Below are 26,319 nucleotides of genomic sequence, written 5' to 3' on the forward strand. Positions count from 1 at the left end.
ATTTTGATGCTAGTGTATGTCTTTTCATCAGCTCTGTTATACCACAACTGGTCTGTGGCCTCTGAGGGTATGTCTCCGTTGCAATAAAACACCTGTGAAGGTCCCAGTGCCTAGGTTCCAGCCCAAGCCCAAACATCTACACTGCAATTTATAGACTTGCAGCCCAAGCCCCCGCAGGTCTCAGTCAGCTGACATTGATCAGCCCTGGGTGTTTTATTGTAGTGGAACAAAGCAGATCTCTACACAGCAGAGACTCAGGACTTTCATTTTCTAAATAGTAGGGGTGGAGAAAGGGTAAATTTTGAACTGAAAAAAGAAACTGAGAAACACAGAAAGGACTTGTCAAAAAATCCTTGGAAGAGAACAAGAAGCCCTTAAATAAAACTTTCTTTCCTCAGAAAAGGTAGATAGCAATAATGTTCTGTGCACCCTTCCATTTCCAGAAGCTTAACTGGTGAATTTATATAGGAACTGTACAGTATTTTGGTAATTTTGTTCCCTCTCTAATTGTTTCCCCCCCTGTGGCTTTTAACTACCTCCCATTTTCACTGAGAGCACAACTGAAGAAAGTCCCAATATTGCCCCAGAATTTATTGGTCATGTGTTCCATCCTTTTCTGCTCCAGTCTCAAGATCCACTCCAGGCTCATTCTTATTTATATGGATTTCTTTTGAGTGTAATAGGCAGCATATCTTTTAAAATTATTTTTAAATATGCAGACTTTTATTGGCACAATAGGTGGTCTGTACTGATTGCAAAGATAGTGGTGCAGTTTATTTACATGATAAACTGTAATGATGTTATCCATTATTTTGCTATGATATTGAAATATTGCATTGTGTGCAGGTATAGTGATACTGAGCTTTTATTTTTTTCTCCTCCTTCCCTCTATCTACAATGGGATCCTCCTACCACAACCCATTGTTAACACCCAAGGCTTCATAGACTACTGTGCAGCCTTAATGCTGACATATGTGAAAAGGTATTCTATAATTTTCTAAGAAATCCAAAAATATATGTCAGATTTAAGGCAGCATGGTGGTTGATGAAGCCTTTGCTCTTAATGTGTCATGGAAGGAGGACAGTAATAGTTAAGAGTTAACACGTTGTATATTGTAGGTAGAGAAACAGAAGCTGTTGACTGTAACTGTTTATTTTCTAGCTTTTCAACATTTGAGAACAACGTTATTAAGTTAGAACAGAGCAACCTTACTTAATGTTAAACAAAAATTTTTGGTGTGAATTTCCCTAGTTTTTAAAGAAACTTTTGTAAACTAAAGATTAAATGAAAAAGCAAATCATATGGCACCTCACCAAGAGTTATGACAACATAGTGAACACGACAGGTGCAGTTAGTTTTCGCCTATGGAAAAATGTCAAAGTTGGACTAAATGTGGCCCTTGAATTCAGCTAATCTGCTTTATGTGTAAAAAGCACAGGGCACTGCCTAGCAAAGAATGTCACCACACACTAAGGTTGTGCTTTCAAACTGGTGACACTGAAGCCAATGTTGATATTAGAGTAAATGCGCTGTTGGGATTTGATGAATTTTCTGCCAGGTGTAGACATAGGTCACTGCCTAATAAACACCTGGAAAAGAAGGAAAAAATCAGGAAATCTACCTGGAGATCATGCAAGAAACTTAGACCAACTATCATAAAAACCTGATGACAGCCATCCAACACAAAACCAAAAAGTGGAACCAACTACAGCTCCACAACCCACAGAACACCACCTCCAGGAAAAACCCTGGCGCAATGACTCACACCACATGACTACATGACACTACATGACTCTCCAACAACATCAGTTTATCTGGAGCTGAATTATCTGTACTCACCCAGGGACTGAACTTTCTGCCCGTATTGAAAAGTCATGACAAATTTGAGACATATGAAAAGGGGCCTGATTTTCAGAGGGCAGATTCTCAGTACTTTCTGAAAATGTGGTCCTTTTAAAGTGTCTCAGGTTGGATACCAAAATCACCAGAACCTTTTAAAAAACTTGGCCTGAATCCCTCTTTGCCTCAGTTTATTTATCTGTAAAATGGAAATTATAATACTTACTTGCCTCACAAACAGTTTTGAGGCTAAATGCATTAATGTTTAGAAAGTATTACAGAAGTGCAAAGCATAATTATTATTTATTATTATTTTAAGACCTTGGAGTGTGAGGGAGGTTTGCAATACAGGATACAGACTTTGCCTCTTGCCATGTAATGGCAACTGGCTGGTATAAGGGAAATGAGAACCTTTGGTTAAAATAATAAAATAAAATTCTTTGGAGACATAGCAAGGAATCTCAAAATAGATTCCATCTACCCCTGCACTACATGAAACATGGGTCTGAAGGCAGAACAGCTGATGGAAATGAGTGCACAGAAATGGAAATGATTACATCTAAGGTGGTAGAAAAACATAAAAGGCTTAATGCACCCAAGTCAGGTGGACTTGATAATTTCCATCCCAGAAAACTGAAAGAATTGGCACATGAGATTGGTAGTCTGGTAGGAAGGATTTGTAATAATCTATGTATTCAGGGGTATTACCATATGACTGGAGAATAGCTAATGCCATGGTTATATTTAAGAAAGAGGGGGAAAGCGATCTGGGCAATTACAGACTTGTTTTCTTCACAAAATGTGAAGAAAAGAATAATTAACTTCAAAGCGGCAAAGGGGATATCATGCAACATAAGTTTACCAAAGGTAGCTCATGCCAGACTCACTCTCCTTCTTTAAGAAAATAACTGATTTTTTTTAGATAAGGATAATGAAGTAGATCTTATATTCATGGACTTTGGTAAAGCATTTGACATGGTACCCCATGGGAAATTATTAGTTAAATTAGGGAAGATGGGGATCAGTATAAGAGCCGTAAGATAGATAAGGAACTGGCTAAAAGGGGAGAAGGCCATGGGTTGTGCTGAAAGGTGAACTACTGGACTGGAGGGAGGTTACTAGTAGAGTTCCTCAAGGATTGGTCTTGGGACCAATCTCATTCAATATTTTTATTAATGACCTTGGTACAAAAGAGTGTGTGTGCGCTAATGAAATCTGATGATGATACTAAGCTGGGAGGCATCGTCAATGCAGAGAAGACTGGAGACATTATACAGGAAGATCTGGAGTAACTTGAAGACTGGAATGACAGAAATGGGGTACAATTCAATAGTACAAAGTGCAAGGTCATGCACTTGAGCTCTAATAAGAATTTCTGCTATAAGCTGGTGGCTCATCAGTTGGAAGCAGCAGAGGAGGGGAGAGACCTGGGTGTGTGCGTTGATCACAGGAGGACCATGAGCTACCAATGTGATGTGGCTGGGAAAAAGGGAAAATGAGATCCTAGGATGTATCAGGCCAGGCAGTTCCAGCAGAGATAGAGAAGAATTAATGCCATTATACAAGGCATTGATAAGACCTAATTTGGAATAATGTGTACAATTCTAGTCATTCTTGTTCAAGAAAGATTAATTCAGACTGGACCAGATGCTGAGAAGAGCTGTTATACCAATTATATTAGACCAGTAAAAACCAGCAGGATCTTATTAAAGGGGACAAGACAAAGATGCTACATTTATTATGATAACAATTTGATTTATGACTAATAACTAATATCTTAATTCTTATACACACACATTATACCTAATACCTACACACACACACACACACACACACACACACACCTCCATCAGATGTTCTGCAGCTGCTGCATAGTTATCAGTCCTGAAGATAGCTTAAGTTCATAGCTTGATTTTGTAGCTTGGGTTCGTAGCTTGTGGCGGCTAACTGGCCAGGAAAGCCAGGCACAAGGACAAACTGGATCTCTGTTGGGCAGGCACTGATGTCCTTCCATGTTGGCAGCAGAATGTTACCCAGAGTCTCTCATCTCACCCTTCTTTTTTTATAGGCTTTTAGTTTGGATTCAAAGTCTATAGGTCTTACTGTGTCACGCTGCCTCTGGGTTTATATTGATCACCCATCAATTGCAGGCGTGACTTTCAGCCTTGAACCTGGCTCTGATCTTCCTTCTGTTGTTCTGTTGTCCTTTTCTTTTTAGGGTGGATGCTTCTTACTTTGTTTAGGGCTGTTGTCTAGGTCTTCAGCCGTTCGTATTTGAACTTTATGTCATCAGGACAGGCTGGGGCTGGAGGTTGATTCCGTCATTCATACATACCTCATTCACACATCTAAACCAAACTAATAAGATTACAGCAGGGTTTGCAAAAATGAAGGTTGGAGGAAGCTTTTACAAAATGGAGTGAGTGTTTTAAAATGGGGTTTGAATTACAATATGGAACAGAAGTTACAGTGTAGGCAAGTGTAGTGTGGATGGTGAACAGAAGTTACATTAATAAATTAAAAACAATTTCATTTATCAGTTCTACAGAGCTACTAGAATGATTTGTGAAATGGAGGGCCTACTTTATGAGAAGAGACTCAAAGATCTTATCTTATTTAGCCTAGAAAAAGGGAAGGGAAAGAGCTATTTATGCTGAAGGACAATGTTTGCACAACAACAAATGGATATAAACTGGCCATGAACAAGTTCAGTCTGGAAATTACAATGGCTATTAGCCAGGATGGGCAGGGATAGTATCCCTAGCCTCTGTTTGCCAAAAGTTGGGAATGAACGACAGGGAATGGATCACTTGGTGATTACCTGTTCTATTCATTCCCTCTGGGGCACCTGGCACTGTTCACTGTCGGAAGACAGGATACAGGGTAGATTGATCTTTGGTCTGACCCAGTAGGGCCATTCTTATGAAGATTTCTAACCACTAGAAGAATTAGGCTCTGGAACAATGTTCCAATAGAGGTTGTGGGAGCAAACAAATTAATTGGTTTTGAGAGAGAGCTGGAAAAAATTATGAGTGTGATTGTATGACAGGATTACTTGTGATGGTGGGGAGCAGGACTTAGCACCCTTGGGGCTCACTTCCAGTTTATGTTTTATGTTCCTAAAATCTCATGCTTCAAGATTCCAGCTGGCCACCTGCAGGAGTCAGGAAGGGATTTTTTTATTCTCTCCCCTCCACCAAGGTATTCTGGGTTTTGTTTTGTTTTTTGTCTCCTTCCTCTGAAACATCAGAGATGGCCATAGCTGGAGATGGGACACTGGACGGGGTGGACCAGAGTTTTGAGGTGGCACCAAGCATGCTCTCTCTTAGCTCCTTAGCTGGTTGGTTCTTGCTCATGTAACCCTTCTGCCCGCCTGAGTTGGCAGCAACAAGGGCTGGGTTCAGTATCCAGAGGTTCTGTTTCAATAACACAATGCAAAACTGGCTCAAGCACCCACCCCCAGTGACCTGGGACAATTACACACCACCCCCTGGGTGACTCTAAGAGGCAATATTTCCCCTCTCACAGGCACGGAGTCTGAGTGTAGCAAAATCCTTTTAATAAAGGAGGGAAACAATGCGACATTCTGTTGGGGAAACACCACAAACAGGATTCATAACACAAACTCCCAAGTAAGTTTGGCAGTATCCTTTTCCCCTCAGGGTCTTAAGTCCAGCAACCCAAAAAATCACCCAAAGTCCCAAAAGTCCAACGCCCCAAAAGTCTCTTGAGTCCAGCAACCCAGAAATCACCCAAAAGTCCAACAACCCAAAAGTCTCTGTCCCTGGTCAGTGCAGCCCCAGTATTCAAAAGTTTATCTGCAGAGTTTTACCTCCCAGACTGGGGGTGGGGGGCACGCAGCAGTGTTAAGGGACATGTGATTATTTAGCAATCAGAAGACTTCACGAAAGATGGTTCTCAGATAAGATGAAGTTATTACTAATAGTTAGTTTTACATTTTGTGACCAATCCAAGAAGACACCTAGAGCAATTCGTTGGAGATCAGGAAAGGATGTTTTATAGAACGGCATTAATTATATATAAAGAATAAAAAATTGATTCAGGAATCAAATAACCCCTATGACAGAACATATTACAATCATTTGATCTTAGCTCAAACAATACTCCTGTATGCAGATCTCTTTGGAATGTGGATTTCAACAACGAGAAAGAATTGGCCTGTTGCATCCCTCATAAAAGAATAATCCAGGGTGTTGAGTCATAACAGATAGAGGCTGCAGAGGCCCAGAATGTATGATAAGAAGTATTAATCTATCTACAGAGAGAATGGATGAGACAGAATGGGCTGCTTGTTGAGGTCACTTGAGTTAGGGCTACGCTAAGAGGTGTGTGAGGGGAAGTGAGACTGTACAGTCAGCTTCTGCTGTATTTTGTGAAAAAGCCAGTGAAAGCAGCCAAATGAAGATGAATATGGTACAATTATTTAGATTTAGAGCAGGAGGCTTAGTAAACAAGCAGTCTGTATACAGTAAAGTACAACCTGAAGATCACATTGTACCAGTAGGACTAAGAGAGATTGAAGAATAAGGTACAGTGAACCAATAAGATAAACTGAAGGACACAAAGGACTTGATTCTACAAATTCTTACTCATGCGAGTTGTCCTTCCTGCCACCCATGGCATGCATGCATTAGTGAGGATTCTCACAGTAGTAAGGGTTTGAAAGAGCTGGCTCAAAGTTCTGCTATCAGTGATTGCAAGAGAAACACAATTTATTAGAGAGGAAGGATGGTCCTGAGGTTAAGGCACTGGCGTGATACCCGGGAAGCTGAGTTCAATTTCTAGCTCTGCCACAGAACTCTTCTGTGACCTTGGGCAAGTCATTTAATCTCTCTGTGCCTCTACCTGTTAAGTGGAGATGATAATAATGCTTCCTACTCCTACCTATTGTCTCTTCATGTTATTATTTGTATTACTGTAGCTCTGAGGAGCCCTCGCCATGGATCATGATCCCATTGTAGTAGCTGCTTTACCAACACAGGACAAAAAGATAGTCCTTGACCTGGAAGCTACAATTTCTAGCTCTGTGTTTGTGCAGCACCTAGCACAATGGGGCCATAATTTGAACTGGAGCCTCTAGGCCAGGGGTGGCCAACCTGTAGCTCCAGAGCCACATGTGACTCTTCAGAAGTTAATATGCAGCTCCTTGTATAGGCATCGACTCCAGGGATGGAGCTGCAGGTGCCAACTTTCTAATGTGCTGGGGGTTGCTCACTGCTCAACCGCTGGCTCCGCCACAGGCCCTACCCCCAGTCCACCCCTTTGTGCCCCCTCCCCTGAGCCTGCAGTGCCCTCGCTCCTCCTCCCTCTTCCACCGCAGCCTCCCACATGCCATGAAACAGCAGATTGGGCAGTGTGGGGAGGGAGGGTGAGGGGCTGATTGGTGGGGCTGCTGGTGGGCAGAAGGTGCTGGGAGCGGGGTAGGGGAGCTGATGTGGGGCTGCTGCCGTATTACTGTGGCTCTTTGGCAATGTACATTGGTAAATTCTGGCTCCTTCTCAGGCTCAGATTGGCCGCCCCTGCTCCAGGCACTACTGTAATATAAATAAATAATATTTATTATTTACGTATTAATCGTATTTCTTTCCATTTCTAAATAAAGCACACCCCCATCCATGGCCCTGGGCACCCTTGACAACTTTTTTTCCAAAATATACCATTATACAACTCTAAATCATGGCCCAGACAAAATAACTTGACAACACAAAGAAACCATACACTTTTAAGCTCCCCTGCCAGAATTCCACTGCTCCCCAGCCTCATAATTCTCCTCCTTTTCCACCGAACGAGGAGAAACAATGGACTTTGAGGGATACCCTATAGAAGAGGTGATTCAGGTGATTTCAGACCAAATAGTGGGGTGACTTCCAAAGTTGAGGGACTCTCATAGAAAATACCCCTTTACTTTTATACTTCTGGCAGCTTCAGGACTGGCACCTCCTGTGAGAGCAGCTATAGCAGAATGCCCTGGAGAGAGAGGTGGTCTCTTAGCTAGGTCAATCTCAGGGCATTCAGGGTTCATAAGGTCAAACTTCACAACTTAAAAGCTACTCAGAAACCAATAGGCAGGCAGGACAAAACATGGAGCACTGCTATGATGTGCTTGCGGCGAGACGCACCGCTTAACACGTGGACTGCTGAATTCTGCACCAGCTTCAGAATCCAAGTGGATTTTAAGACACAGCCTCATGCAAAACACATGGCAGCCGTGACGATGGCATGGATGACAAGGTGTGTGTGGATAATAGCAACCTCCATATCCAGAAGAAATGGGCACAACCTCCTGGCTACCTGCAAATGGGAAAGAAAGATAGAGCCCTGACCATTGCTGCCACCTGATCATGTAGTTGTAGCATCTGGGAAACAACCCAGATCCCTAGATTGCAAACCCAAGCAGCCAGTGGAATAGGTTGATTTCAAAAGGGCTACTGTCATCCTTGCACCTCTTCCACTTGTTTTCCCCAAGCAACCAATATCAATTGCATTTTGTTTGGATCGAGTCTGAAGAAGCCTCATCCGTCCCTCATTCTTGCAGTGGTATCAAAAATAGTAAACACAAATTGCAGGGGCACATGTTGAAGAATTGTTTTCAAAGAAAGGTTTAATACATAATCAAATACGACAAGAGTTCCCGAGCCACCTAATTTAGATTTTTAATTAAGGTCCTGAAAAGACACAGCAATGACGCGGAATGATGGATGAGAAACGTAAGGACTCGAATTCCTGCGAACTTCAAAGAGTGAGATCTCCATGTTATGCTTTGCTCAGGAAACCTGATATACTTACCAACAAGGTCATTGGAGTCTCTGCTTGACAAATAGCTCTACAGCTGAGTAGCAGCCTACCTCAGGTTGTAGAATTTTGGCCAGAGTTGGCTCCATAATTAATGATCCCATCCGATTTCAAGTGTCATTTCCTTAACTAGAGCACTTTAGTAGAACTGTGTGCAAGGCCATTTATGTGTGCAAGGCAAGTTCTATAACTGGGTAAGAATTCACTGAGTGGTTTGGTTGGTGTAGGTCTATTGCTCAAAGAGTAGATCAAGGGTAGGTAACCTGTGGCACGCGTGCCGAAGGCGGCATGCGAGCTGATTTTCAGTGGCACTCACACTGCCCAGGTCCTGACCACTGGTCTGGGGAGCTCTGCATTTTAATTTTAAATGAAGCTTCTTAAACATTTAAAAAACCTTATTTACTTTACATACAATAGTTTAGTTATATATTATAGACTTAGAGAAAGAGACCTTCTAAAAAGGTTAAAATGTATTGCTGGCACGCAAAACCTTAAATTAGAGTGAATAAATGAAGACTTGGCACACCACTTCTGAAAGGTTGCCAACCCCTGGGGTAGATTATATCTTGCAATTCATTTAGAGACTTATAAAGAAAATACTAATAAAAATAGTCAAACTTGGGTAGTGGTATTACACTGTCAGCATCAGGTAGTAAATGACTCTAAGGCCATGGCTACACTTACAATTCTGCAGCGCTGGTAGTTACAGCTGTGTTCGTACAGCTGTGTAGGGCCAGCGCTGCAGTGTGGCCACACTGACAGCTACCAGCGCTGCAGTGTGGCCACATTTGCAGCATTTGCAGCACTGTTGGGAGTGGTGCATTGTGGGCAGCTATCCCAGCATTCAAGTGGCTGCAACGTGCTTTTCAAAAGAGGGGGGTGGGGTGGAATGTGACAGGGAGCGTGGGAGAGACAGAGAGATTGGATTTTTGGAGCTGACACTGTTCTCAGCTCCCTGCCTTGCAAGTTCTAAGGACTGGAAGACACACAGTGCCTACCTTCAATCATTTTAAAAGTTCTGACCCCTTCCCCCACCCCTCTCTCATTCACTAAATTCAAATTATGCACTCCTAAATAGCCGTCAGACCAGATAAGCATCTGCTCAACATGGACTCCCCCTTTCCCCTCTGCCGTGTGAGGGTGCTGTTTCTCTCTTCAAGCAAACAGCTGTGAACATTCCAAAGTAATTCCCCTGCCTGCCTCCGCTTGCTCAGCAAACAGGAGCTGTGTTTGTTTTTTAAATAAGCAGTTTGGCTGAACTCCGAGCTCTCCCTTTCTTCCGGTTTGTTGTGGACAGGAATTCTGGGATACCTCCTTATACCCCGGAGGTCAATAAAAGCGCTGGTGAGGTCCACACTTGCTGACCAGCGCTGGATCACCAGCGCTGGAATCCCTACACCCGAGGTTCGACCGGGTGTACAGCCAGCGCTGCAATCAGGGAGTTGCAGCGCTGGCCGTGCTTTGCAAGTGTGGCCACATCCTAAGTTGCAGCGCTATAACCCCTTCACCAGCGCTGCAACTCTCTAGTGTAGCCATGGCCTAAGTCTGACAACTAAGGGTATGTCTACACTACCCGCCGGATCGAGGAGCTAATTCCTGACAGAGACCAGCAGGAGGCGCCGCAGGAGTGAGTCTGCATGCTTACAGTCTCCCTCCCGCTTTTTAAAACATTAAAACCTCTTTTTGTTTGTATTAACTTAATTTTAATGATTACACCCTTACATACAAACTGTACATAAATATTGATCTGGCCAGATGTCCATTCCAGTCATTGACAAAAAATATACCATAGGTGTTCTGTACATTACATGTTGATAGCTATACTGTAGGAGTGGATATAATGTAATAATATTTTTGCTACACTCACACATTGGCCTAAAATATTTTATAGCAATTATTTGAATTTAGGGAAACTTAATGGAGCTTTCAAAACTCAAATATATTAATTGCAAAATTTAATTTGAGCTAATCTGTTCGAGACCAGGTAAGTGTGAAATATACTATACAGAGGAATTGTCTGTTTTGCAATATTCTAGGTTAGGCAAAATTTCTATCTCTTTGTTGTATAAAGGAAAATGTATTTACAACAAAGCATTTACTTATTTTCATGAGTTTCTCTTTAACCTACTGTCCTTTGAATTGTATGTTTACTGATATTGCTGGAGAGGGAGAGAAAGAAATGGTCTCCAGTATGTAGCCACTCAACTGTAAAATCACATTTTCATTTTAATATAGTAACTTAGGAAGAAACAAGGGGCCAAAATCTCTGCTGGTATAAACTGGTGAAGTTCCACTGACATCAATGGAACTACATTGATTTACACCAGATGTGGGTCTGGCCCCAAATGCATATGTAATAAGAAGCATCTCACAGTCTTTCACTGCTGTAATCTTCATTTCCCCCTTACCCTCCGCACTTTGCTGTGTTAAGTCTTAGTAGGACTGTAGGATCCTTGAAACAGGGCCCTGCCAATTTATTTGTCTGTAAAGTGCCAGGTAGTGAATAAATAATAGGTGTAAATATCTTACTCCATAAGTAGTCCTATTGATTTAACTGATAAGCGAGTAAGGGTGCAGAATCTGGCCCTAAATTAAAAAAAAACAACCAAACAAGAAAACCTAGTGCTACAGTGGTTACCTGGAGTTATATCCTCTCTCCTACCTTGTAATTTCAGGGCTAGGAAATAGGTGTACAGTTTCTTATTTTTATTCAAAGGTTAATAACTTTTCAGCAGCTAAATAATTATATTGTCAGCAAATACACAGTTTAATGGAGTAGTGGCAGCTAAAAAAATACACACTCGTCAGTAGCATGATTGGGAATTTTTCAATTTTTTGGTTGGAAAATGCTGATTTGTTGAAACCAAAACTGTTTTCTAGAAAAGGTTGATTTTGATAAATTCCTTGTTTCCAAAATTTTTGGAAAGTAAAGGTTTCAAAATTGTCAAAACAGGATTTTTTTTGACAATTTTGAAGAAAAAAAATCTGTTTTTTCAGTTCACAACTTTTCATTTTGAAATTTCAGAAAATTATAGTTAAAAATAAATAAAAAGGTTGAAATCTAAATGAAATGTTTCAATTGACCCCAACTGAAATTTTTTTCAGACTCTCAATTTGTGAAAATTTTCAAGATTTTGACTGTCCCGATCTGGGATAGGAAATTTTTTCTAAGTCTCAAAGAACTTCCAGGGACTAAAAAACCATTTCCTGCCCAGCTCTCCTTATTATAGACTATACAAAACAGAGCTGCGCACTGCCTCTCACCTGACAATGCAAAATAAATGAATAGCAGGAAAACATTCAGATATCGGCCCTGGATACCATCAGAAATGTAATGTGCATGTGGGGAGGATAGTGGCAAATGCAGGTACTGTGGCCACTATTCCAACTGGGGCTGGAGAAGGAGTGATTTTGTTGTCTCTCCACAAGCTGAGAAGTGGATTCCACTCCTGCCCCCAGCCCTGCATGACTGCTTGAGTTATGCTCCTGACACAGGATTTGTTCATGAGAGAGGAATACATAATTCCTTGGTTACCCAACAGGGTCCAAAGAAGACTGCTGTTCTATGTCATTAGTACAAAACCATCTGAGGCTTATGTCAGGGAGAACCGTTACACTGAAACACCAAAAGGGAGTCATTCAAACACAAATCAGGACATACAACATGGAGACAATCAAATATTAACTTTACATTCAGGTTAGCACAAAGCACCGAGGAACACATTTTGTGCTCCAGCCCCTTTGTGCCACTGTTTATGTATATAGATAGCAAGGGAGCATTCCTGTAATACCATTCAGGCAGCACACAAAAGAGCCATAATCTGTCTGTAATTTGCCAAATGAGCCTCAGGGCTGCTCTAAATTATGCTGGCTGCAGCCAGCTGCTGAACTGGCAGACCTCCATGCAGTCCACTCCGCCTCTTTCCAACATGCATGACACAGAGGCCTGGTCTACACTGGGTGGGAGGGGGGTAATCGATCCAAGTGAATAACGTAGCTGAAGTCAATGTACTTACTGCATTGTCTTCACTGCGGTGAGTTGACTGCTGCCACTCCCCCATCGACTCCACCTGCACCTCTCGTGGTGGAGTACAGGAGTCAACGGGAGTGCACTTGGGGGTTGATTTATCACGTCTAAATCAACCCCGCTGGATTGATTGCTGACCACCGATCCGGCAGGTAGTGTAGACAAGCCCATAGTTAGCTACGGGGCTAAGGATTCATCCCCAGTACTTCTTATGTCCAAACTTTTAAACCCCAATGCCAATTCCAGAAACCACTTCAGTAAGAATCTCTCTCAAGTCTGGGTTATGAAAGGCAGCATACAATTGTCTTGGAAATTTTCTGTACTGTAATCTTCTGGGATGAACTCGAAGGACCTGCCACAGATGACATAGGTTCCCTTACGGTGCTAGATTTGCTGTAGGAAATGCAGGGGGAAAAGATCTGTTTAATATTGAATAAAAAACAAAGAACCCACCCCAACCCCCACTAATGGGAAACAGAGCAAAATACACCACATTAAACCAACATTGTAAGCAAACAGGAAATAACCTGGAAAAAAAATAATTATCAGATGAGCTTGACATTATTGGCTGCATCTGGTTCTGAGTTCCATGCCTGGTAGCTAGCTCCCAGACAGGCTTTGCTGGGTAAAGAATAATGGCTGGAGATAAATTCTTTTAATTTACAGTTCACCATGATGGCATAACTAGTGCTTTCCCTTGGCCTCACTCTTAACAATATATTGGAACAATTGATACAGGTGTCAAAAGCAGGCCTGTGTTAGAAAGGCTTTGATTGAGGTATTTAAAGATAAGGGAGAACAGACCATAGTGAAAGCTCATAAGCGCCTTCTCTTTACATATAATAAGGGATCACACAGTTAAATTAATGTCTATTATGTTAATAATTATTTAGTAATAATGAGACAACACCAACTTTGTACATATCTGACAATTTTCATCCCAGGGTCTCAGAATGTTTCCCAAATGCTAGCTGATTAAGTCACACAATAATCCTTGACTGTAGTGTTAAAATTGCCATATTATAGAGGGTGAAACTGAAGCACAGAGAGATATTCCAGGCCCATGTGAGCCACACTCGAGTCCTAGATTGGAACCCATGTCTTCTTATGCCCAGTCCTGTACTTTGGCCAAATTCTGTTCAACCTCTCTGCATATGTAAGAGAAGATTTCATATACTGGCTTGAGGATTCCCTTCTTTGAGCCATATAAAGCATGTATACATAATTCATCCAGTACTGCACAGAATTTTCGGATATACTTACATCCCAAAGATTAGAACTGACAGAGCGCTATTAGGCATCAAATAAATTTCTGGAAAACCTCTGAGACAAGAATTAGGATGACAAATACTCACAAGCTCAAATTCTGGTGAGAATGACGCCTAATGACATAGGTACTGTACAGTGTATATCCGAGCAAAGATGCAGGCCCTTTCACTCGCTTCAAGGTTCAGCAATGTGTGTAAAACTGAACGTGGGGAAACCCTTTTATTCTGAGTGCTTAACAAATGGAAAAGCTTACTGAAAAATGAAGCATGCTAGGGAGGAGGATGGTCCTGTCAGCTCTTTATTCTGCCACACCAAGCACAATCCCCATTGCCCTGCAGGTGTAGAAAGACATATGCTGTGTTCACTGTTTGTTTTTGGTTTTAATTTTCTGGGAGCAATGTTTCTTGTAGCAATGGTGTTTTCCCCCTCTTCCTCAGGCTTTTTTACAGAAACATTGCTAGAGCTCCTTATCTCACTGCATCATTCATGTGAATAACCAGACAGGACCAAATTTAGTCTTGGTATAAACACATTCAAATTCCATTGAAGTCAGTGAGCCAAAGCCACACTTTGTGTAAAATGACAACAACGCCATTAATTTCAATGGAATTATGACTCATTACATCAGGGCTGAATTTGAGCTATTTTGTGTGATCGCATGTCCTCCCTGAGAGATTATGGATGTTCTTCAGGTGGAGAACAACAGATTGGCTTTCATTTGTAGAAATTCATAGCTACATTCTGACCTTCCTACCCCTGCCAGAATCATTTAACAATTAGAAATGGTAGCGGTTTTGGTTTTGCAGGGTCTCTTCAATCAAGCTTTGGTTTTATAAAACCAAGGGTAGGAGCATTCCTTGGACTCGTCCACTCACCCATCCATCCTAGATTACCCCTCACTATGGTATCTGAGCCAAGTGTATCCCAGTCCCCCAGGTTTGTGCATGGGGAGGACATAGGTATATGGTTCCCAAATTTGTTCATCTCTATCAAAACAGGGGCATCTTTTTCAAGATGGAAGATCGAAGGCAACCTGGTTGTAAAAAAGGGTTGTCAAATAAGAAAACAGGATTGCCTTAGAAATTTTTTGGTAGATGAAATACTTAATTTTTTGAAATAAAAGTGTGTTTATGTATGTTGTATGTGTCTCCCTAGAGGACAATCTTCTGATATGCTCTATAAAAACGTGGCTACGTAGACAGACTGACATATTCCAAATGAAGCTGAACATAAAAAAATAGCCTTGCACCTCAATCTCCATCTATAAACCACGGAGCAACAGCATTACTTTTAGTACCTTTCTTGGACAACCCATGCAGAATTCATCATGTGAGTTCTGGAAGTGCTGTCTGGAACACAGCTGTGGCGCCAAATGATGGGTTTAGGAGAGTAGCAGTCTGGGTGTGCAAATCATCACTTTCTTCTGCTGGTCAGTGGTGTTATCAGTTTCAGGTCAGATATGCTCATTATTCTATGTGTACAGGGAGCCAGACTTTAAAATGCTAGACCACAGAATGATAGTAATGTCCAAATAATATGGGTAAATTATTCTTCATAAGATTTCTTGGTTCTAGAACTGCAGAGGTGAGGGAAATAAAAAACAAACAAAAATGATTTTAAAAGGTTGGCTAAGCTGTTTAAAGCCTCCAAAAAGTTTTTGCTTCTAATTTTTTCTTAAATTTTAGCAAAGGTTTGGGCTGTTTTTTCCCCTTCTCAATCCACTTCACTCATCACTGTGTTTAAAAAACTGTAATAGGTTAATTTGTTCTTTTATACTTATAACACTTATTGTTTACCATGAATATTACAGAAGTATAAGGGCCAGATTCCCAACTACCTTCAGTGGAGTTACACCAAATTACACAGGTTGAGGCTCTGATCTTTTGAGTCCCAAACGCTGCTGCTTCCTGTCGAAAACCATCTTTGACGGGGGAAGTCTGTAAAGGACTGATCGTTTTCTGGTTCTCCTGGAGGCCCGAGTCATGTGTTCCTTTTAAAGAGAAGGATGCTGAATGGTCTGTGCTTAAAATGGGTTAGAATTTATTCAGTAAAACAATCTCATAATTCTTCAATGGGCAGCATCTGGCATGATGTTATATTAGGTTTTACTTTTTTTGTGGTGAAAGGTAGATACATTTGTGTATAGAGGCTTGTAAAACAGTATCACTTCTCAGTCAGCATAGCATTTGTGAAGATGCGCCACGCAAATGTGTTTCTCATCCTACCCTCAGAGAAAGAACATGAGAAAAGGAAATCTCACTTCTTGCATCTTGGCAGTCCTGTGAGGATGATCCAGGAAAATATCAGAACTGTCCTATTCAATTCCACACAAGATGGTTTGAAAAAAATCAATATCCATTCCAATTAGAGCTACAGTCTGACTCTTGCAAAATCGCAAAGAGCATTTTACCATCTTCGCCAATGATGACACTTAGCAATGGCTGGTTGAAGCAGCAGTGCAGCCTCTGATGGCACCTGGGGAAGAAGAGGACTCCATGTGATTTTGATAGTGAACCATGTCTTCATTAGTGTCGTCAGAAAAATCTGTGACCTCTGTGTCTTCTGGCAGCATGACTGGCGCATTCCAGTGATTTAATGATAAAGCAAACATTGTCCTGATAGAGAGTTAAAGTAAGCTGCGTGAAACAACTTTACTCCCACCATCACTCACCAGTCAGTTCTTCTACATGCTGTGTAGATCGACAGAGTAAACAACCACCCACACAGGCATGTGTTAAAGTACAAAAGCCTATGTCAAAATTAGCTTAAGGGGAATTCACGTTCTCTGATAACTAATAGTCTAAAGGAAGGATACCTTGACGATAATTCCTAGACATAGATAATTATATTCATAGTTAAGTATGGAGTATACAATTCTAATCCTGACATGTTAAAGAGGAGTAAACTAAACTAATTACTATGCAATTATAGCCTCTTTTCCATGGACTAGTGCCAAGTTATGTCTCAGTTTCACTGCATCTCAAAATTGTTTAAATATGATGATGAATGTCTGCCTTATGAGTCTAAATCTGTTTATTTTTCATCCACACTCTGTCACAGAGAATTTTTTTCATTAATGTCTTCAGCGAGAGCAATCATGAGCATTCTGCTATGCCAGCTGCCTTAATACCAACTGGCTTCACCTTCGCTTATTTTCCTGGACAGCAGGAGAAAGGTGAGGAATTGGCCTGGCCCTTGCTAGTGGCTTGAGCTTCAGCCTGAGACCTCACTGATGTGTGCAGCTGACTTACACCAACTGATGATCTGCCCCTTTAGCTTTTGGATCTTGAACTCAAAATTCTATTTTGAAGTAAACTAATCTCATCCTTGTTGGCACCCCTGTGTTACAGCATTCGGGTGTAATAGTTGGCTATGACTTGTGTTTTCACTCACATATTTATTCTGTTGAGAAGACCTGTCAATTTCATGTATTGAATATCTCTAAAATCCATGCTTATTTAACAACTGCTGCTGCATCCCTTGGTTATTTTCAGGCTTGATTATTGTAATGGCCTTCTTGTTGATCTTTCTGCATCTACTCTGCCTGAACTGCAGTCTGTGCCAGAATCACATAGCTTCACTGCAATTTCACTGCTTGCATTTTTCCTCTGTACCTTCGGTATTCAGGTATCTACCTGGCCCCTTTCTTATGTATTCATTTGAAAGTTATAACCCTCATGTAAGAGACCCTTCTTTTCCCAAGTGCCCTCATATTAGTGAGTTTGGATTTTTCCATATAAAACTACGTGCAACTTGTGTGTAGAAGAAAGCAATTTACTACAGCCCTTGCAAAGGTCCAGCATACCTTCTCCCTTGCACCCAGTGAGCTCTGAGCGGCTGCACGCAGCAGGAGTGAAATCACAGGTCTACACCCTCCCTGCTTCCCCCTACTCACTTGTTCTCTGTGCAACCTCAGTGCTTCACACAGGACTCAAAACAAAGAGGCAGGTAGCCCCAATGTTGTGACCCCCACCCAGAGTGCTGCGGGAATGGCTGCATTAGGGCTAAGGACAATCTAGTCCTTAGCTAACTAACTCTCCCTTTTTCTGTCATAGATAGATGCTATTTCCCACATTATCAGGGAGCCCAGACTCAGGCAACCAAATTTATATAGGTGGGAATCAGGCGTTCAGCTTTTCTTAAAATTAAGGCAAACATTTTCCAAAGTGCCTGCTGATTCTGGGCACCTGGATATTTGGCTGTCAAACTTGGGCCTGATTTCAGAAGCACTAATCTTCCACCGCTCTGACTGAGGTCACTGGAAGCTACAAGTGGCTCAAAATCAGGTTTGGATACCTAAGACATCCAGCCTAAGATCAATGGCCAGTTCTGAAGATTTGTCTGTAAGTCGTTTTTATTTAGGTGCCTAAATAGGATTTAGATACTTAGATGCTAAGTTAGAAAAATGTTGGCCTATACATACAGTACATATGAGGTAGAGTGAAAAACGTACATCTGTAGAGACTTTTCCCCTTTGTTTGTGTATCCAATTTTTGATTAAGTGAACGTGTGAGCGGAGCGTGTATGGCTTCCCCTCTCTCCCCACAACTCAGCAAGAAATCATTTTTTGAATGTGAATTACTTGATCCAATTGCTAACAAAGAAATACAATTTCCAACTTGTATCAATTTCATTTCACTTCACTTAGCCTTTGTGATCAGCTGGTAGAGTGACATAGAGTGAGGCTGTGTCCTAAGTGCCAATTCTCACTGTGTCTCCTCATTAAGTTAATAATACTCTCCACCTTCATTATTATTCCATGGTTAGGATCTGAGCATTATGAGTGTTCAACTAAAGTAGCTGTTTTTATCTTCCAAGGTAAATGAGATGCTGCATCTCAGCAAGCTGTCCTAGAAACCTGTTCTTAATGAACAAGTGATTAAAAGGTTTAAGTGCAGTAAGCATTTAAAGCAGAGCAGCATTATCACAGAGTGAGCCAGAAACAGGCTGATACTCAGTGGCATTCAGAAAACACAGGCCTTCATTCAGATTTTAAAAAAAATAAGCTAATGTTTAAAAAATATATAATACATAGGTTGGGAAAAGAGTGTCTATACATCTGGGTATAGTGCTTTACTACTAGAAGACGCTAGTTTTGTTTCAATGGTGACTCTCCGTCTGGATCCAAATCCATATCCCAGTCTGGATCCAAAGCACTGCCTCATCTGTGGTCTGCTGTCCCCAATGCAATCTCCATTGTCCTTTGCAACAGTTAAAGCAAAGCCAGTCAGAGCAGAACTTAATTCTGATACATTTCAGAAATGCTTTTCCCACACCCACTGCCTGTCTCTAGTTTTAGCCTCTGCTAGAGTCAGTCAGTTCAGAAGGCTGTTCTGAACTCTTTGGTTATTACTAAATTCATTTCTTCCTTTACATGGCAAGTTTTTTAGAGTGGCCTGAGGAAGTGCTCACTAGGGTGATTACTGCTGGGGGAATTCTGTGCCAAAAAATGTAAAATTCTGCACAATTCTGCGTATTTTATTTGTCAAAACAACAACAACATAATCACTACAGTTCCAATTATTTTGGTAATTTATTTCAGAAAACTTGTCAACAAGTATGCCAACAACACCCACAACAAAAAAGATCCCCCCAGGAGTACAGAGTTAAAGAAACCCTTACAAAAACCCAGTTCCATTTGGGGGGCACAGGAGGGGATTGTGTGGGGCCCCCAGTGCCCAGACACATGCACTCTCCTCCCCCCAGAGTCCAACTGCAGGGCACCTTCACAGCCTGGACACCTGCACCCCCATCCCTGCAGAGTCCAGCCACTGGGTGCCCCCCACTCCCAGAGCCCAGTCAAGGGGCACCCTCAGCCCAGACACCTGCACCCCCAGAGCTTTACTCCCCCCAGCTTCTTTATTGTCCCGCCAGGGGATGTGGTATGGTGCAGTGTGGCCCTGCCCTTCCTCATCCTTTGCCAGAGCTGGATCTCAGGCCCTCTCCCTTCCCCGGGAGAATGAGGATCAAGCCCACAGCCACAGCATGCAGCCTCTATCCCTACTGGGCTGGGCACTCCACTCACTGTGAGCTGGGCTCTGCAGAGTTCAGCAGCCCCTAGTGGCATGCAGCCAGCAGCCCCAATTCTGCAGAGGAAACATGGAATTCTGTGCAAATTCTGCATTGCGCAGTGGCACAGAATTCCCCCAGGAGTAACAGTGATGAAGAGATGCATGACCAGCCTCTCAACATTTTCTATAACCTCAGTATCATGATTCAACATGCTAGATTTCAATAACGTAGCGTACCACTCAGTGAGATAATGTCCAGTCTGCAGCAGTCAGACTTCCTGTCTACAACGAACAATTTCCCTTGCAAATGATCAGTCGACAGTTAACTGGTGGGGATGACACTGGCACATCCTTTCTTGAATCAGCATCGGCCAAAGGAATCCAGGAGCCCAGGGGTGAATTTTGGCCTAAGGGTAGTGAGTTGGAGTTTTGCCATTGATTTCAGGAAGGCCAAAATTTCACCTTGGATCTTCCCCTATTCCAGATCTGGGCCTCTTGCATGCATGTTAGGGCTATGTGCTGCTGCACATACCTGTACTGTTGAACATGCAGTGACTAGTTTGTACTACTCCTATTCCCTATATAGCAAATATAGAATATTACTTGTTACTCCATTCATTGTTGTGATCTAAGGATAAGACGACATTGGAGAAGGTATTTAAAATATCAGACCATGATTTTTGCCCAGTTCTCTGTTTGCTTCAAAGAACAGAATTGGATAGTTCCCTGTATGACACAAGTGCATGTGTATCAGCACAACAGCTTTGTCTGGTAGAGGCTTTTGTACCAGTACATGATGATTAGGGCCCTGCCAAATTCACAGCCATGAAAAACGCGTCACGGACTGCGAAATCTGGTTTTCCCCCCATGAAATCTGGTCTTGTGAGTGCTTTCACCCCCATACTATACAAATTTCATGGGGGAGACCAGAGTTTCTCAAATTGGGGGTCCTGACCCAAAAGGGAGTTGCGGGGGAAGGGGTCACAATATTATTTTAGAGGGGTCATGGTATTGCCACTCTTACTTCTGCACTGTCTTCAGAGCTGGGGGCCAGAGAACAGTAACCCTTGGCTGGCACCCAGTTCTGAAGGCAGCATCCCACCAACAGCAGTGCTGAAGTAAGGGTGGAAATCCCATACCATCCCACCCTTCTGTGCTACTGCTGGCAGCAGCTCTGCCTTCAGAGCTTGGGTCCCGGCCAACTGCTGCCACTCTCCAGCTGCCCAACTCTGAAGGCAGCACCGCTAGCAGCAGCTCACTGTGAAATTTCAGATTTAAATATCTGAAATCATCCTATGACTATGAAATTGACCAAAATGGACTGTGAATTTGGTAGAACCCTAATGATGATGATTCTCCAAATTATAGTTTAAAAAAAGCTCCTTGATATCTGGTTGGCATTTGTTTTTCTTTCACTGCCATTTCTGCCTTCTTGTCCTTTCATTTATGCTGGACTGAAAACAGCAACTCAAGCTAACATTATCAGTCATTTTCTAAATCATTTTAGATCTTACTAGTTCTATTAATTGTCCTCACAGATGTCTTCACGCTACTAAGAAAGAAGTTTTGTTTGCCTATATTTGTAACATGAACCTTTAAATATTGGGCTCAGCTTTGTTATGGCTAGAATTTACCACAGGTAGTATTTTTTTAATTATTATTTTATTTCCTCTTTGTCGTTGGCTCCCTACAGACCTGGATGCTAACTGATACTGCGTAAATACTGGTGTATTTTCTCCTTCAGCTGTTTTGGTGAAATGATTATTAAACAGTTGTGAGAGTCTCACTCTGCCTAGCATCTAATTGTTTGATCAAGTCATTTGCACAGTATTGTTTAACTGACTTGGCAGTCAGTGCATACATATGGGCACAGGCTGCTCAGAGCCTAATGCCTTTTTTGTGGTGGGAGGGGATAAAGGAAAGAATATGGATAGAACTTTCTGAGGAAAACAGTAACTCCTCGTCATCACCCCGCCTCTTCATAACCCATAAAGGAGTTGTCCATTAATCCTGGATATCCAAGGCCAGTCTTTCTGCAGGGAGTCCCATTTACTACAATGCAGGTGTCTTTAGTGACCTAAAAGAACTCAGCATTCTGAATTTGCCTGACTGTACATATTGTTTCTAATGATACTATATTTATGCTGTTCATACTCAAGTCTGTGTTTTAATCACGATACGGACTGTAATGCTAGTTATGAATGGGCTTCATAGTCCCATATCATGCTTGTGGTCTATCTCCTAGCAAGGAATCTTGCTCTGGTTCCACTTAATTCAGGTACTTGAGATTGGGACAATCAAGGAAATTTTCATGCTAATGAACAGACACTGGGACAGGACCTTATTTCAAGTCTTGCAAGAAGAATTTTTAGATGATAGAGGTTTGGATAGTCATGTTTATAATAGCAGCAAAGAATCCTGTGGCACTTTATAGACTAACAGATGTTTTGTAGCATGAGCTTTCGTGGGTGAATGCATCTGACGAAGTGGGTATTCACCCACGAAAGCTCATGCTACAAAACGTCTGTTAGTCTATAAGGTGCCACAGGATTCTTTGCTGCTTTTACAGATCCAGACTAACATGGCTACCCCTCTGATACATGTTTATAATGTAATGGGCCTGTGGTATAATATCTTGTTGGGCTCCTGCTAAAGAGCAAATTGAGGCAATACAAATTAACTAACATACTTTAATTCCAGAGCCGGGCTGTCGTCATAGATGATGCTGGTGCATCAATAAGGAAATACAGGGGGAATTACCCAAAATAAAAGAAAAAATAAGAATTTGATAATTTGCCAAATAAAAAAAGATAAAATCAAAATGGAAATCACATGATATTTGCAAAGTTCAAGAAGGACATTACAATCAAGCAGAGGAGAAGCAAATTAAAATATTAAAAATAAAATACTTGACAGAAGCTCTTTAAAATGGGTGCTGAAAAATATTTAACTCTCACACACTCATATGATGTGACTCTCCCTACTGTTGCCACTTTTCCACTGATTAGAGCTATTTGTAAGCCAGACCTGTTAATAAGCCCTAGCACGCTGTAGCTCTGTATGTTTTAGGTTATGAATAAAGGAGTCACACATTTTTATTTGGACTTTCTGCCCTGAAATTGTTTTACCTGCAGATCTATGACACAGCTATGAAGCACACCTTGCAATTAACTAGTGTTAATGTCACTGTGACGGTGTGCCCTACCCACATTTGCCATGAAAGGCATAAGACCAGGGCTAAGCCCCAGCACCTCTAGGCTTGGCAGTTCATACCCCTGGCAGCTTTAAGCTTGCTGCGTCAGTTATGAAAGTAAAAAAAATTGCTTGAGCCCCAGCACCTCTTTCGTTATAAAAACGAGAGGTGCCAATTAGCTTAAGAGGTGGCAAGCTGCAGGGAATTAAGACGGCAAGAGAAGGCTTAATCTGAAGAAGCTCACCTGTGCAGCAGCAGGTGGGGCCAACATAAGCCAGGAAGCTGGTCACAGAAGAGGCTGCTGGGAAAGGCTGTAGTCACTCCCTGGAAGAGGGAGACCTGTTTGGAGGCTGTAGAGCTGCTCAGGCTGTAGCTGCTCCCTGGGAGGAGGGAGTGGTGAAACTAACAGACCTGAAGAAGGAAGGAAGAGCCAGAAGATTAGGAAAAGGCTCAGGGAAATGCAGCAAGGTTTGGGGTAAAACAGACCTTGATTACTGACTGGAGGATCTCTGACCCGGAACCTGGAGAAGAGGGCAGGCCTGGGTTCCCCAGCCAGCCAGTGGGGAAGTGGCAATAGTGGGGCAATGCATAGGAAGACTGCCTGAGCCTGTTTGGGAGAAGAGACTTCCTCCCGAGAGGGGAACCATGATAGTGATCTAGCTGAGGACCTGAGTCATGAAGAGGCCACAGCAGTTCCCGGAGTGAGAGAGGGGCTGCAGACAAGGAGAGAGAAGTGGAGGGATGGGTTGTGACTGTGGGGAGAGGTGTTAACCTGGTGAGCTATTCCTCAGACCAGCCAGAAGGAGCCGCCATACCTGTAGTGAGTAGAGCACCCCATCAGTCACAAGGAACGGAACCTTGGACTATTGAGTTTGGTGACATAGATGTATCAACAATGAAGAATTTCATCTCCTTCCTTCCCCCGCTCCCCAAAGACTCTGGTAAATACAGGTAATGTTCCTAGACGGATCAGCCCTTTGCCTAATCCATCATTGAGATAGAGTGGGTTAACAAGGAAGAATGGAGTTTTATTTCATTCATGTATTTTGTTCTGTATATCCTGCCATTTCTATGGATAGTGATTCTTATTATGCTTCATGAGACAAGATTGGGAATCAGGGGCTGTGTCCTCCTTTTATTGTCTCACTGTAGCAGACAAGTGTGCACATCAGAGATCACAATCACAGTTGACACTAATGAGTATGCTGTAGGCAGATTGAGCAGAGAGGATAAGGCTATTCCTTTAAAGGACCTGACTTATAAAAGGGCTTAACCGGATCTCTGTTTTTGCAGTACAGAACTCTAATGACAGCATTTGCACTAGCAATTAATTGGACCTGTGCTATTACTGATACAGTTATTGGTTAGCACAAAAAGGGAAACTGCTCTTCAAAAATCAAACCCTGTGCAGGCATAGAGACTCAACTCCTCCCTCACCAGTGGAGGGAAGCAGCAGGACAGATCTTATGGTGGGAGGGAAAACTTACAAGACTTCTTTGCCCAGGCTGTACCTGTTCTTCTGATAAATAAGAAACTTTAGTTTTCAGTCCAGTTAATCTTTTACAGACTGTAACCAGGCACAACTCACCCCCACAGCACCTCCTGCTGGTTGTCCTGGGAATTAGCTCATATTCCAGCTCAGAGCACCCTCTGCAGGCTGGTGATCCACCTTTTGGCTACCGGCCCCATGTCCCTCCCTGGACCCCAGTGCCCCTTTTATGTGGGGTTCTGCCCCCTGGCAGTAACCCCTTCTTCTTTCTTAGGGGTTTCCCCTCCCTGGGAACCCCCCACCCTCTATCCCTACTTTGCCTCAGTGTCTTGGCAACTGCCTAGTCATTAGCTAGCCCCACACCCTGGGCAGACTGCAGTATTAGCCTCTCATCATTGGCAAAGGGGATAGGCCAAGGCAGCAGGTCCAGCCCCTGTGTTGCACCCTGAAACCCCCAGTACCTCCTAGCCTAACTCTAGGCTGCAGCCTGGGGCTTTTCAGGCAGGAGCTCCCCAGCTCCTCTGCCTTTCCCCAGCCCTGCTTCACCCTAGGTACCTTATCTCAGCAGCCAGGCCCTTCTCTCTCTGAACACAGAGAGAGACTGTCTGCCCTTTGCTTCCCTGGCCTTCTTACTAGGCCCTGTCGCTCAGTTTGGGGCGTGGCCCCCAGCTGCAGCCACTTCCCCAATCAGCCCAGCCTAAAAGGGCTGCCTTCTCCAGCCCCAGCCCCTTTCCTGGGCTGTTTTTAACCCCTTCAGGGCAGGAGCAGAGATCCACTCTGCTACAAGACTCTCTGAGAAAATTTGTGAAACTCCGACCCTTCAATTGCTGTAAGGCTCTGATTTTAAAAAGTATCTATTGCTTTCTTCTAGAGATGGAATGCTCCATATCCCAATACCTTCCAAGGGCATCATTCTACTGAATTGTAATATACAACAATGAAATGGAAGACCCAGCTTCAGGGTAGTGGGAGCTGTCTGGTAGCTCTCTCAGACTTTTTCATCTGGAGATTTGAGTTCAAACCTCTAGAAGTAGAAATGAGTTTGATGATCTCATCTTGGTCCCCAGAGGGAATTTATCTCTAACGCAAAAACTTCCATCCACACCATTTGGTGCAGTTTTGCAGGTTGTTTGCAGCACATTCACAGAGAATGCTCAAGAGAAGTTTGCGCCATATTTGTCTCTACAGAGTCTGGCTCTTTTCAATGCAATCGGTATCATTTTTATGAGTCTCTAATTCACCTCCTTTTATGAAAATTCTGGTCTGGTGTTAAAAACAACAAAAACAAAAACCTTTCTGTATGTTGCCATCCATTCAATTAGTTGAATTCTTGGATGTGACTAACAATCAATTTATGACACATTTGAAGGAGTTTTTAATTTAATTACTTAGTACAGTATTGCTAAACTAATATTTTTAGATCCTTTGTTTTGCTGGCACAGGTTTACTGCAGTAGGTTTTTGAAAGCACTTCATTTTGTAATATACCATGCCATAACAAAAAGAAATTTAAATAACCAAACTTTGCTTGGCATATATACCTTTTTATATGGAACACAGGCTTACAAAAGCATAGCATAACATTTGAGATGTAGTATAATGCATGCAGACTAAAAACCCTTAAAACTTATCAACAAATTTTAGAAACAAACAAAAATAAGCAATCAGATAATACATT

The 26,319-nt window shown here is 42.3% G+C and overlaps 1 long non-coding RNA gene across 1 annotated transcript; it reads right to left on the minus strand.

Moving 5' to 3' along the window:
• Nucleotides 1-3,665: 3,665 nt before the first annotated feature.
• Nucleotides 3,666-21,152, minus strand: LOC115644886. Its single transcript, XR_003998619.1, has 3 exons — nt 21,067-21,152; nt 5,328-5,330; nt 3,666-3,684 (listed from the first exon to the last, which is right to left on the minus strand). It is a non-coding gene; the product is annotated as an uncharacterized LOC115644886 (long non-coding RNA).
• Nucleotides 21,153-26,319: the final 5,167 nt, after the last annotated feature.

This window comes from Gopherus evgoodei, chromosome 2 (genome assembly GCF_007399415.2).
Source record: "Gopherus evgoodei ecotype Sinaloan lineage chromosome 2, rGopEvg1_v1.p, whole genome shotgun sequence".
In the NCBI taxonomy this organism is placed as follows: domain Eukaryota; kingdom Metazoa; phylum Chordata; order Testudines; family Testudinidae; genus Gopherus; species Gopherus evgoodei.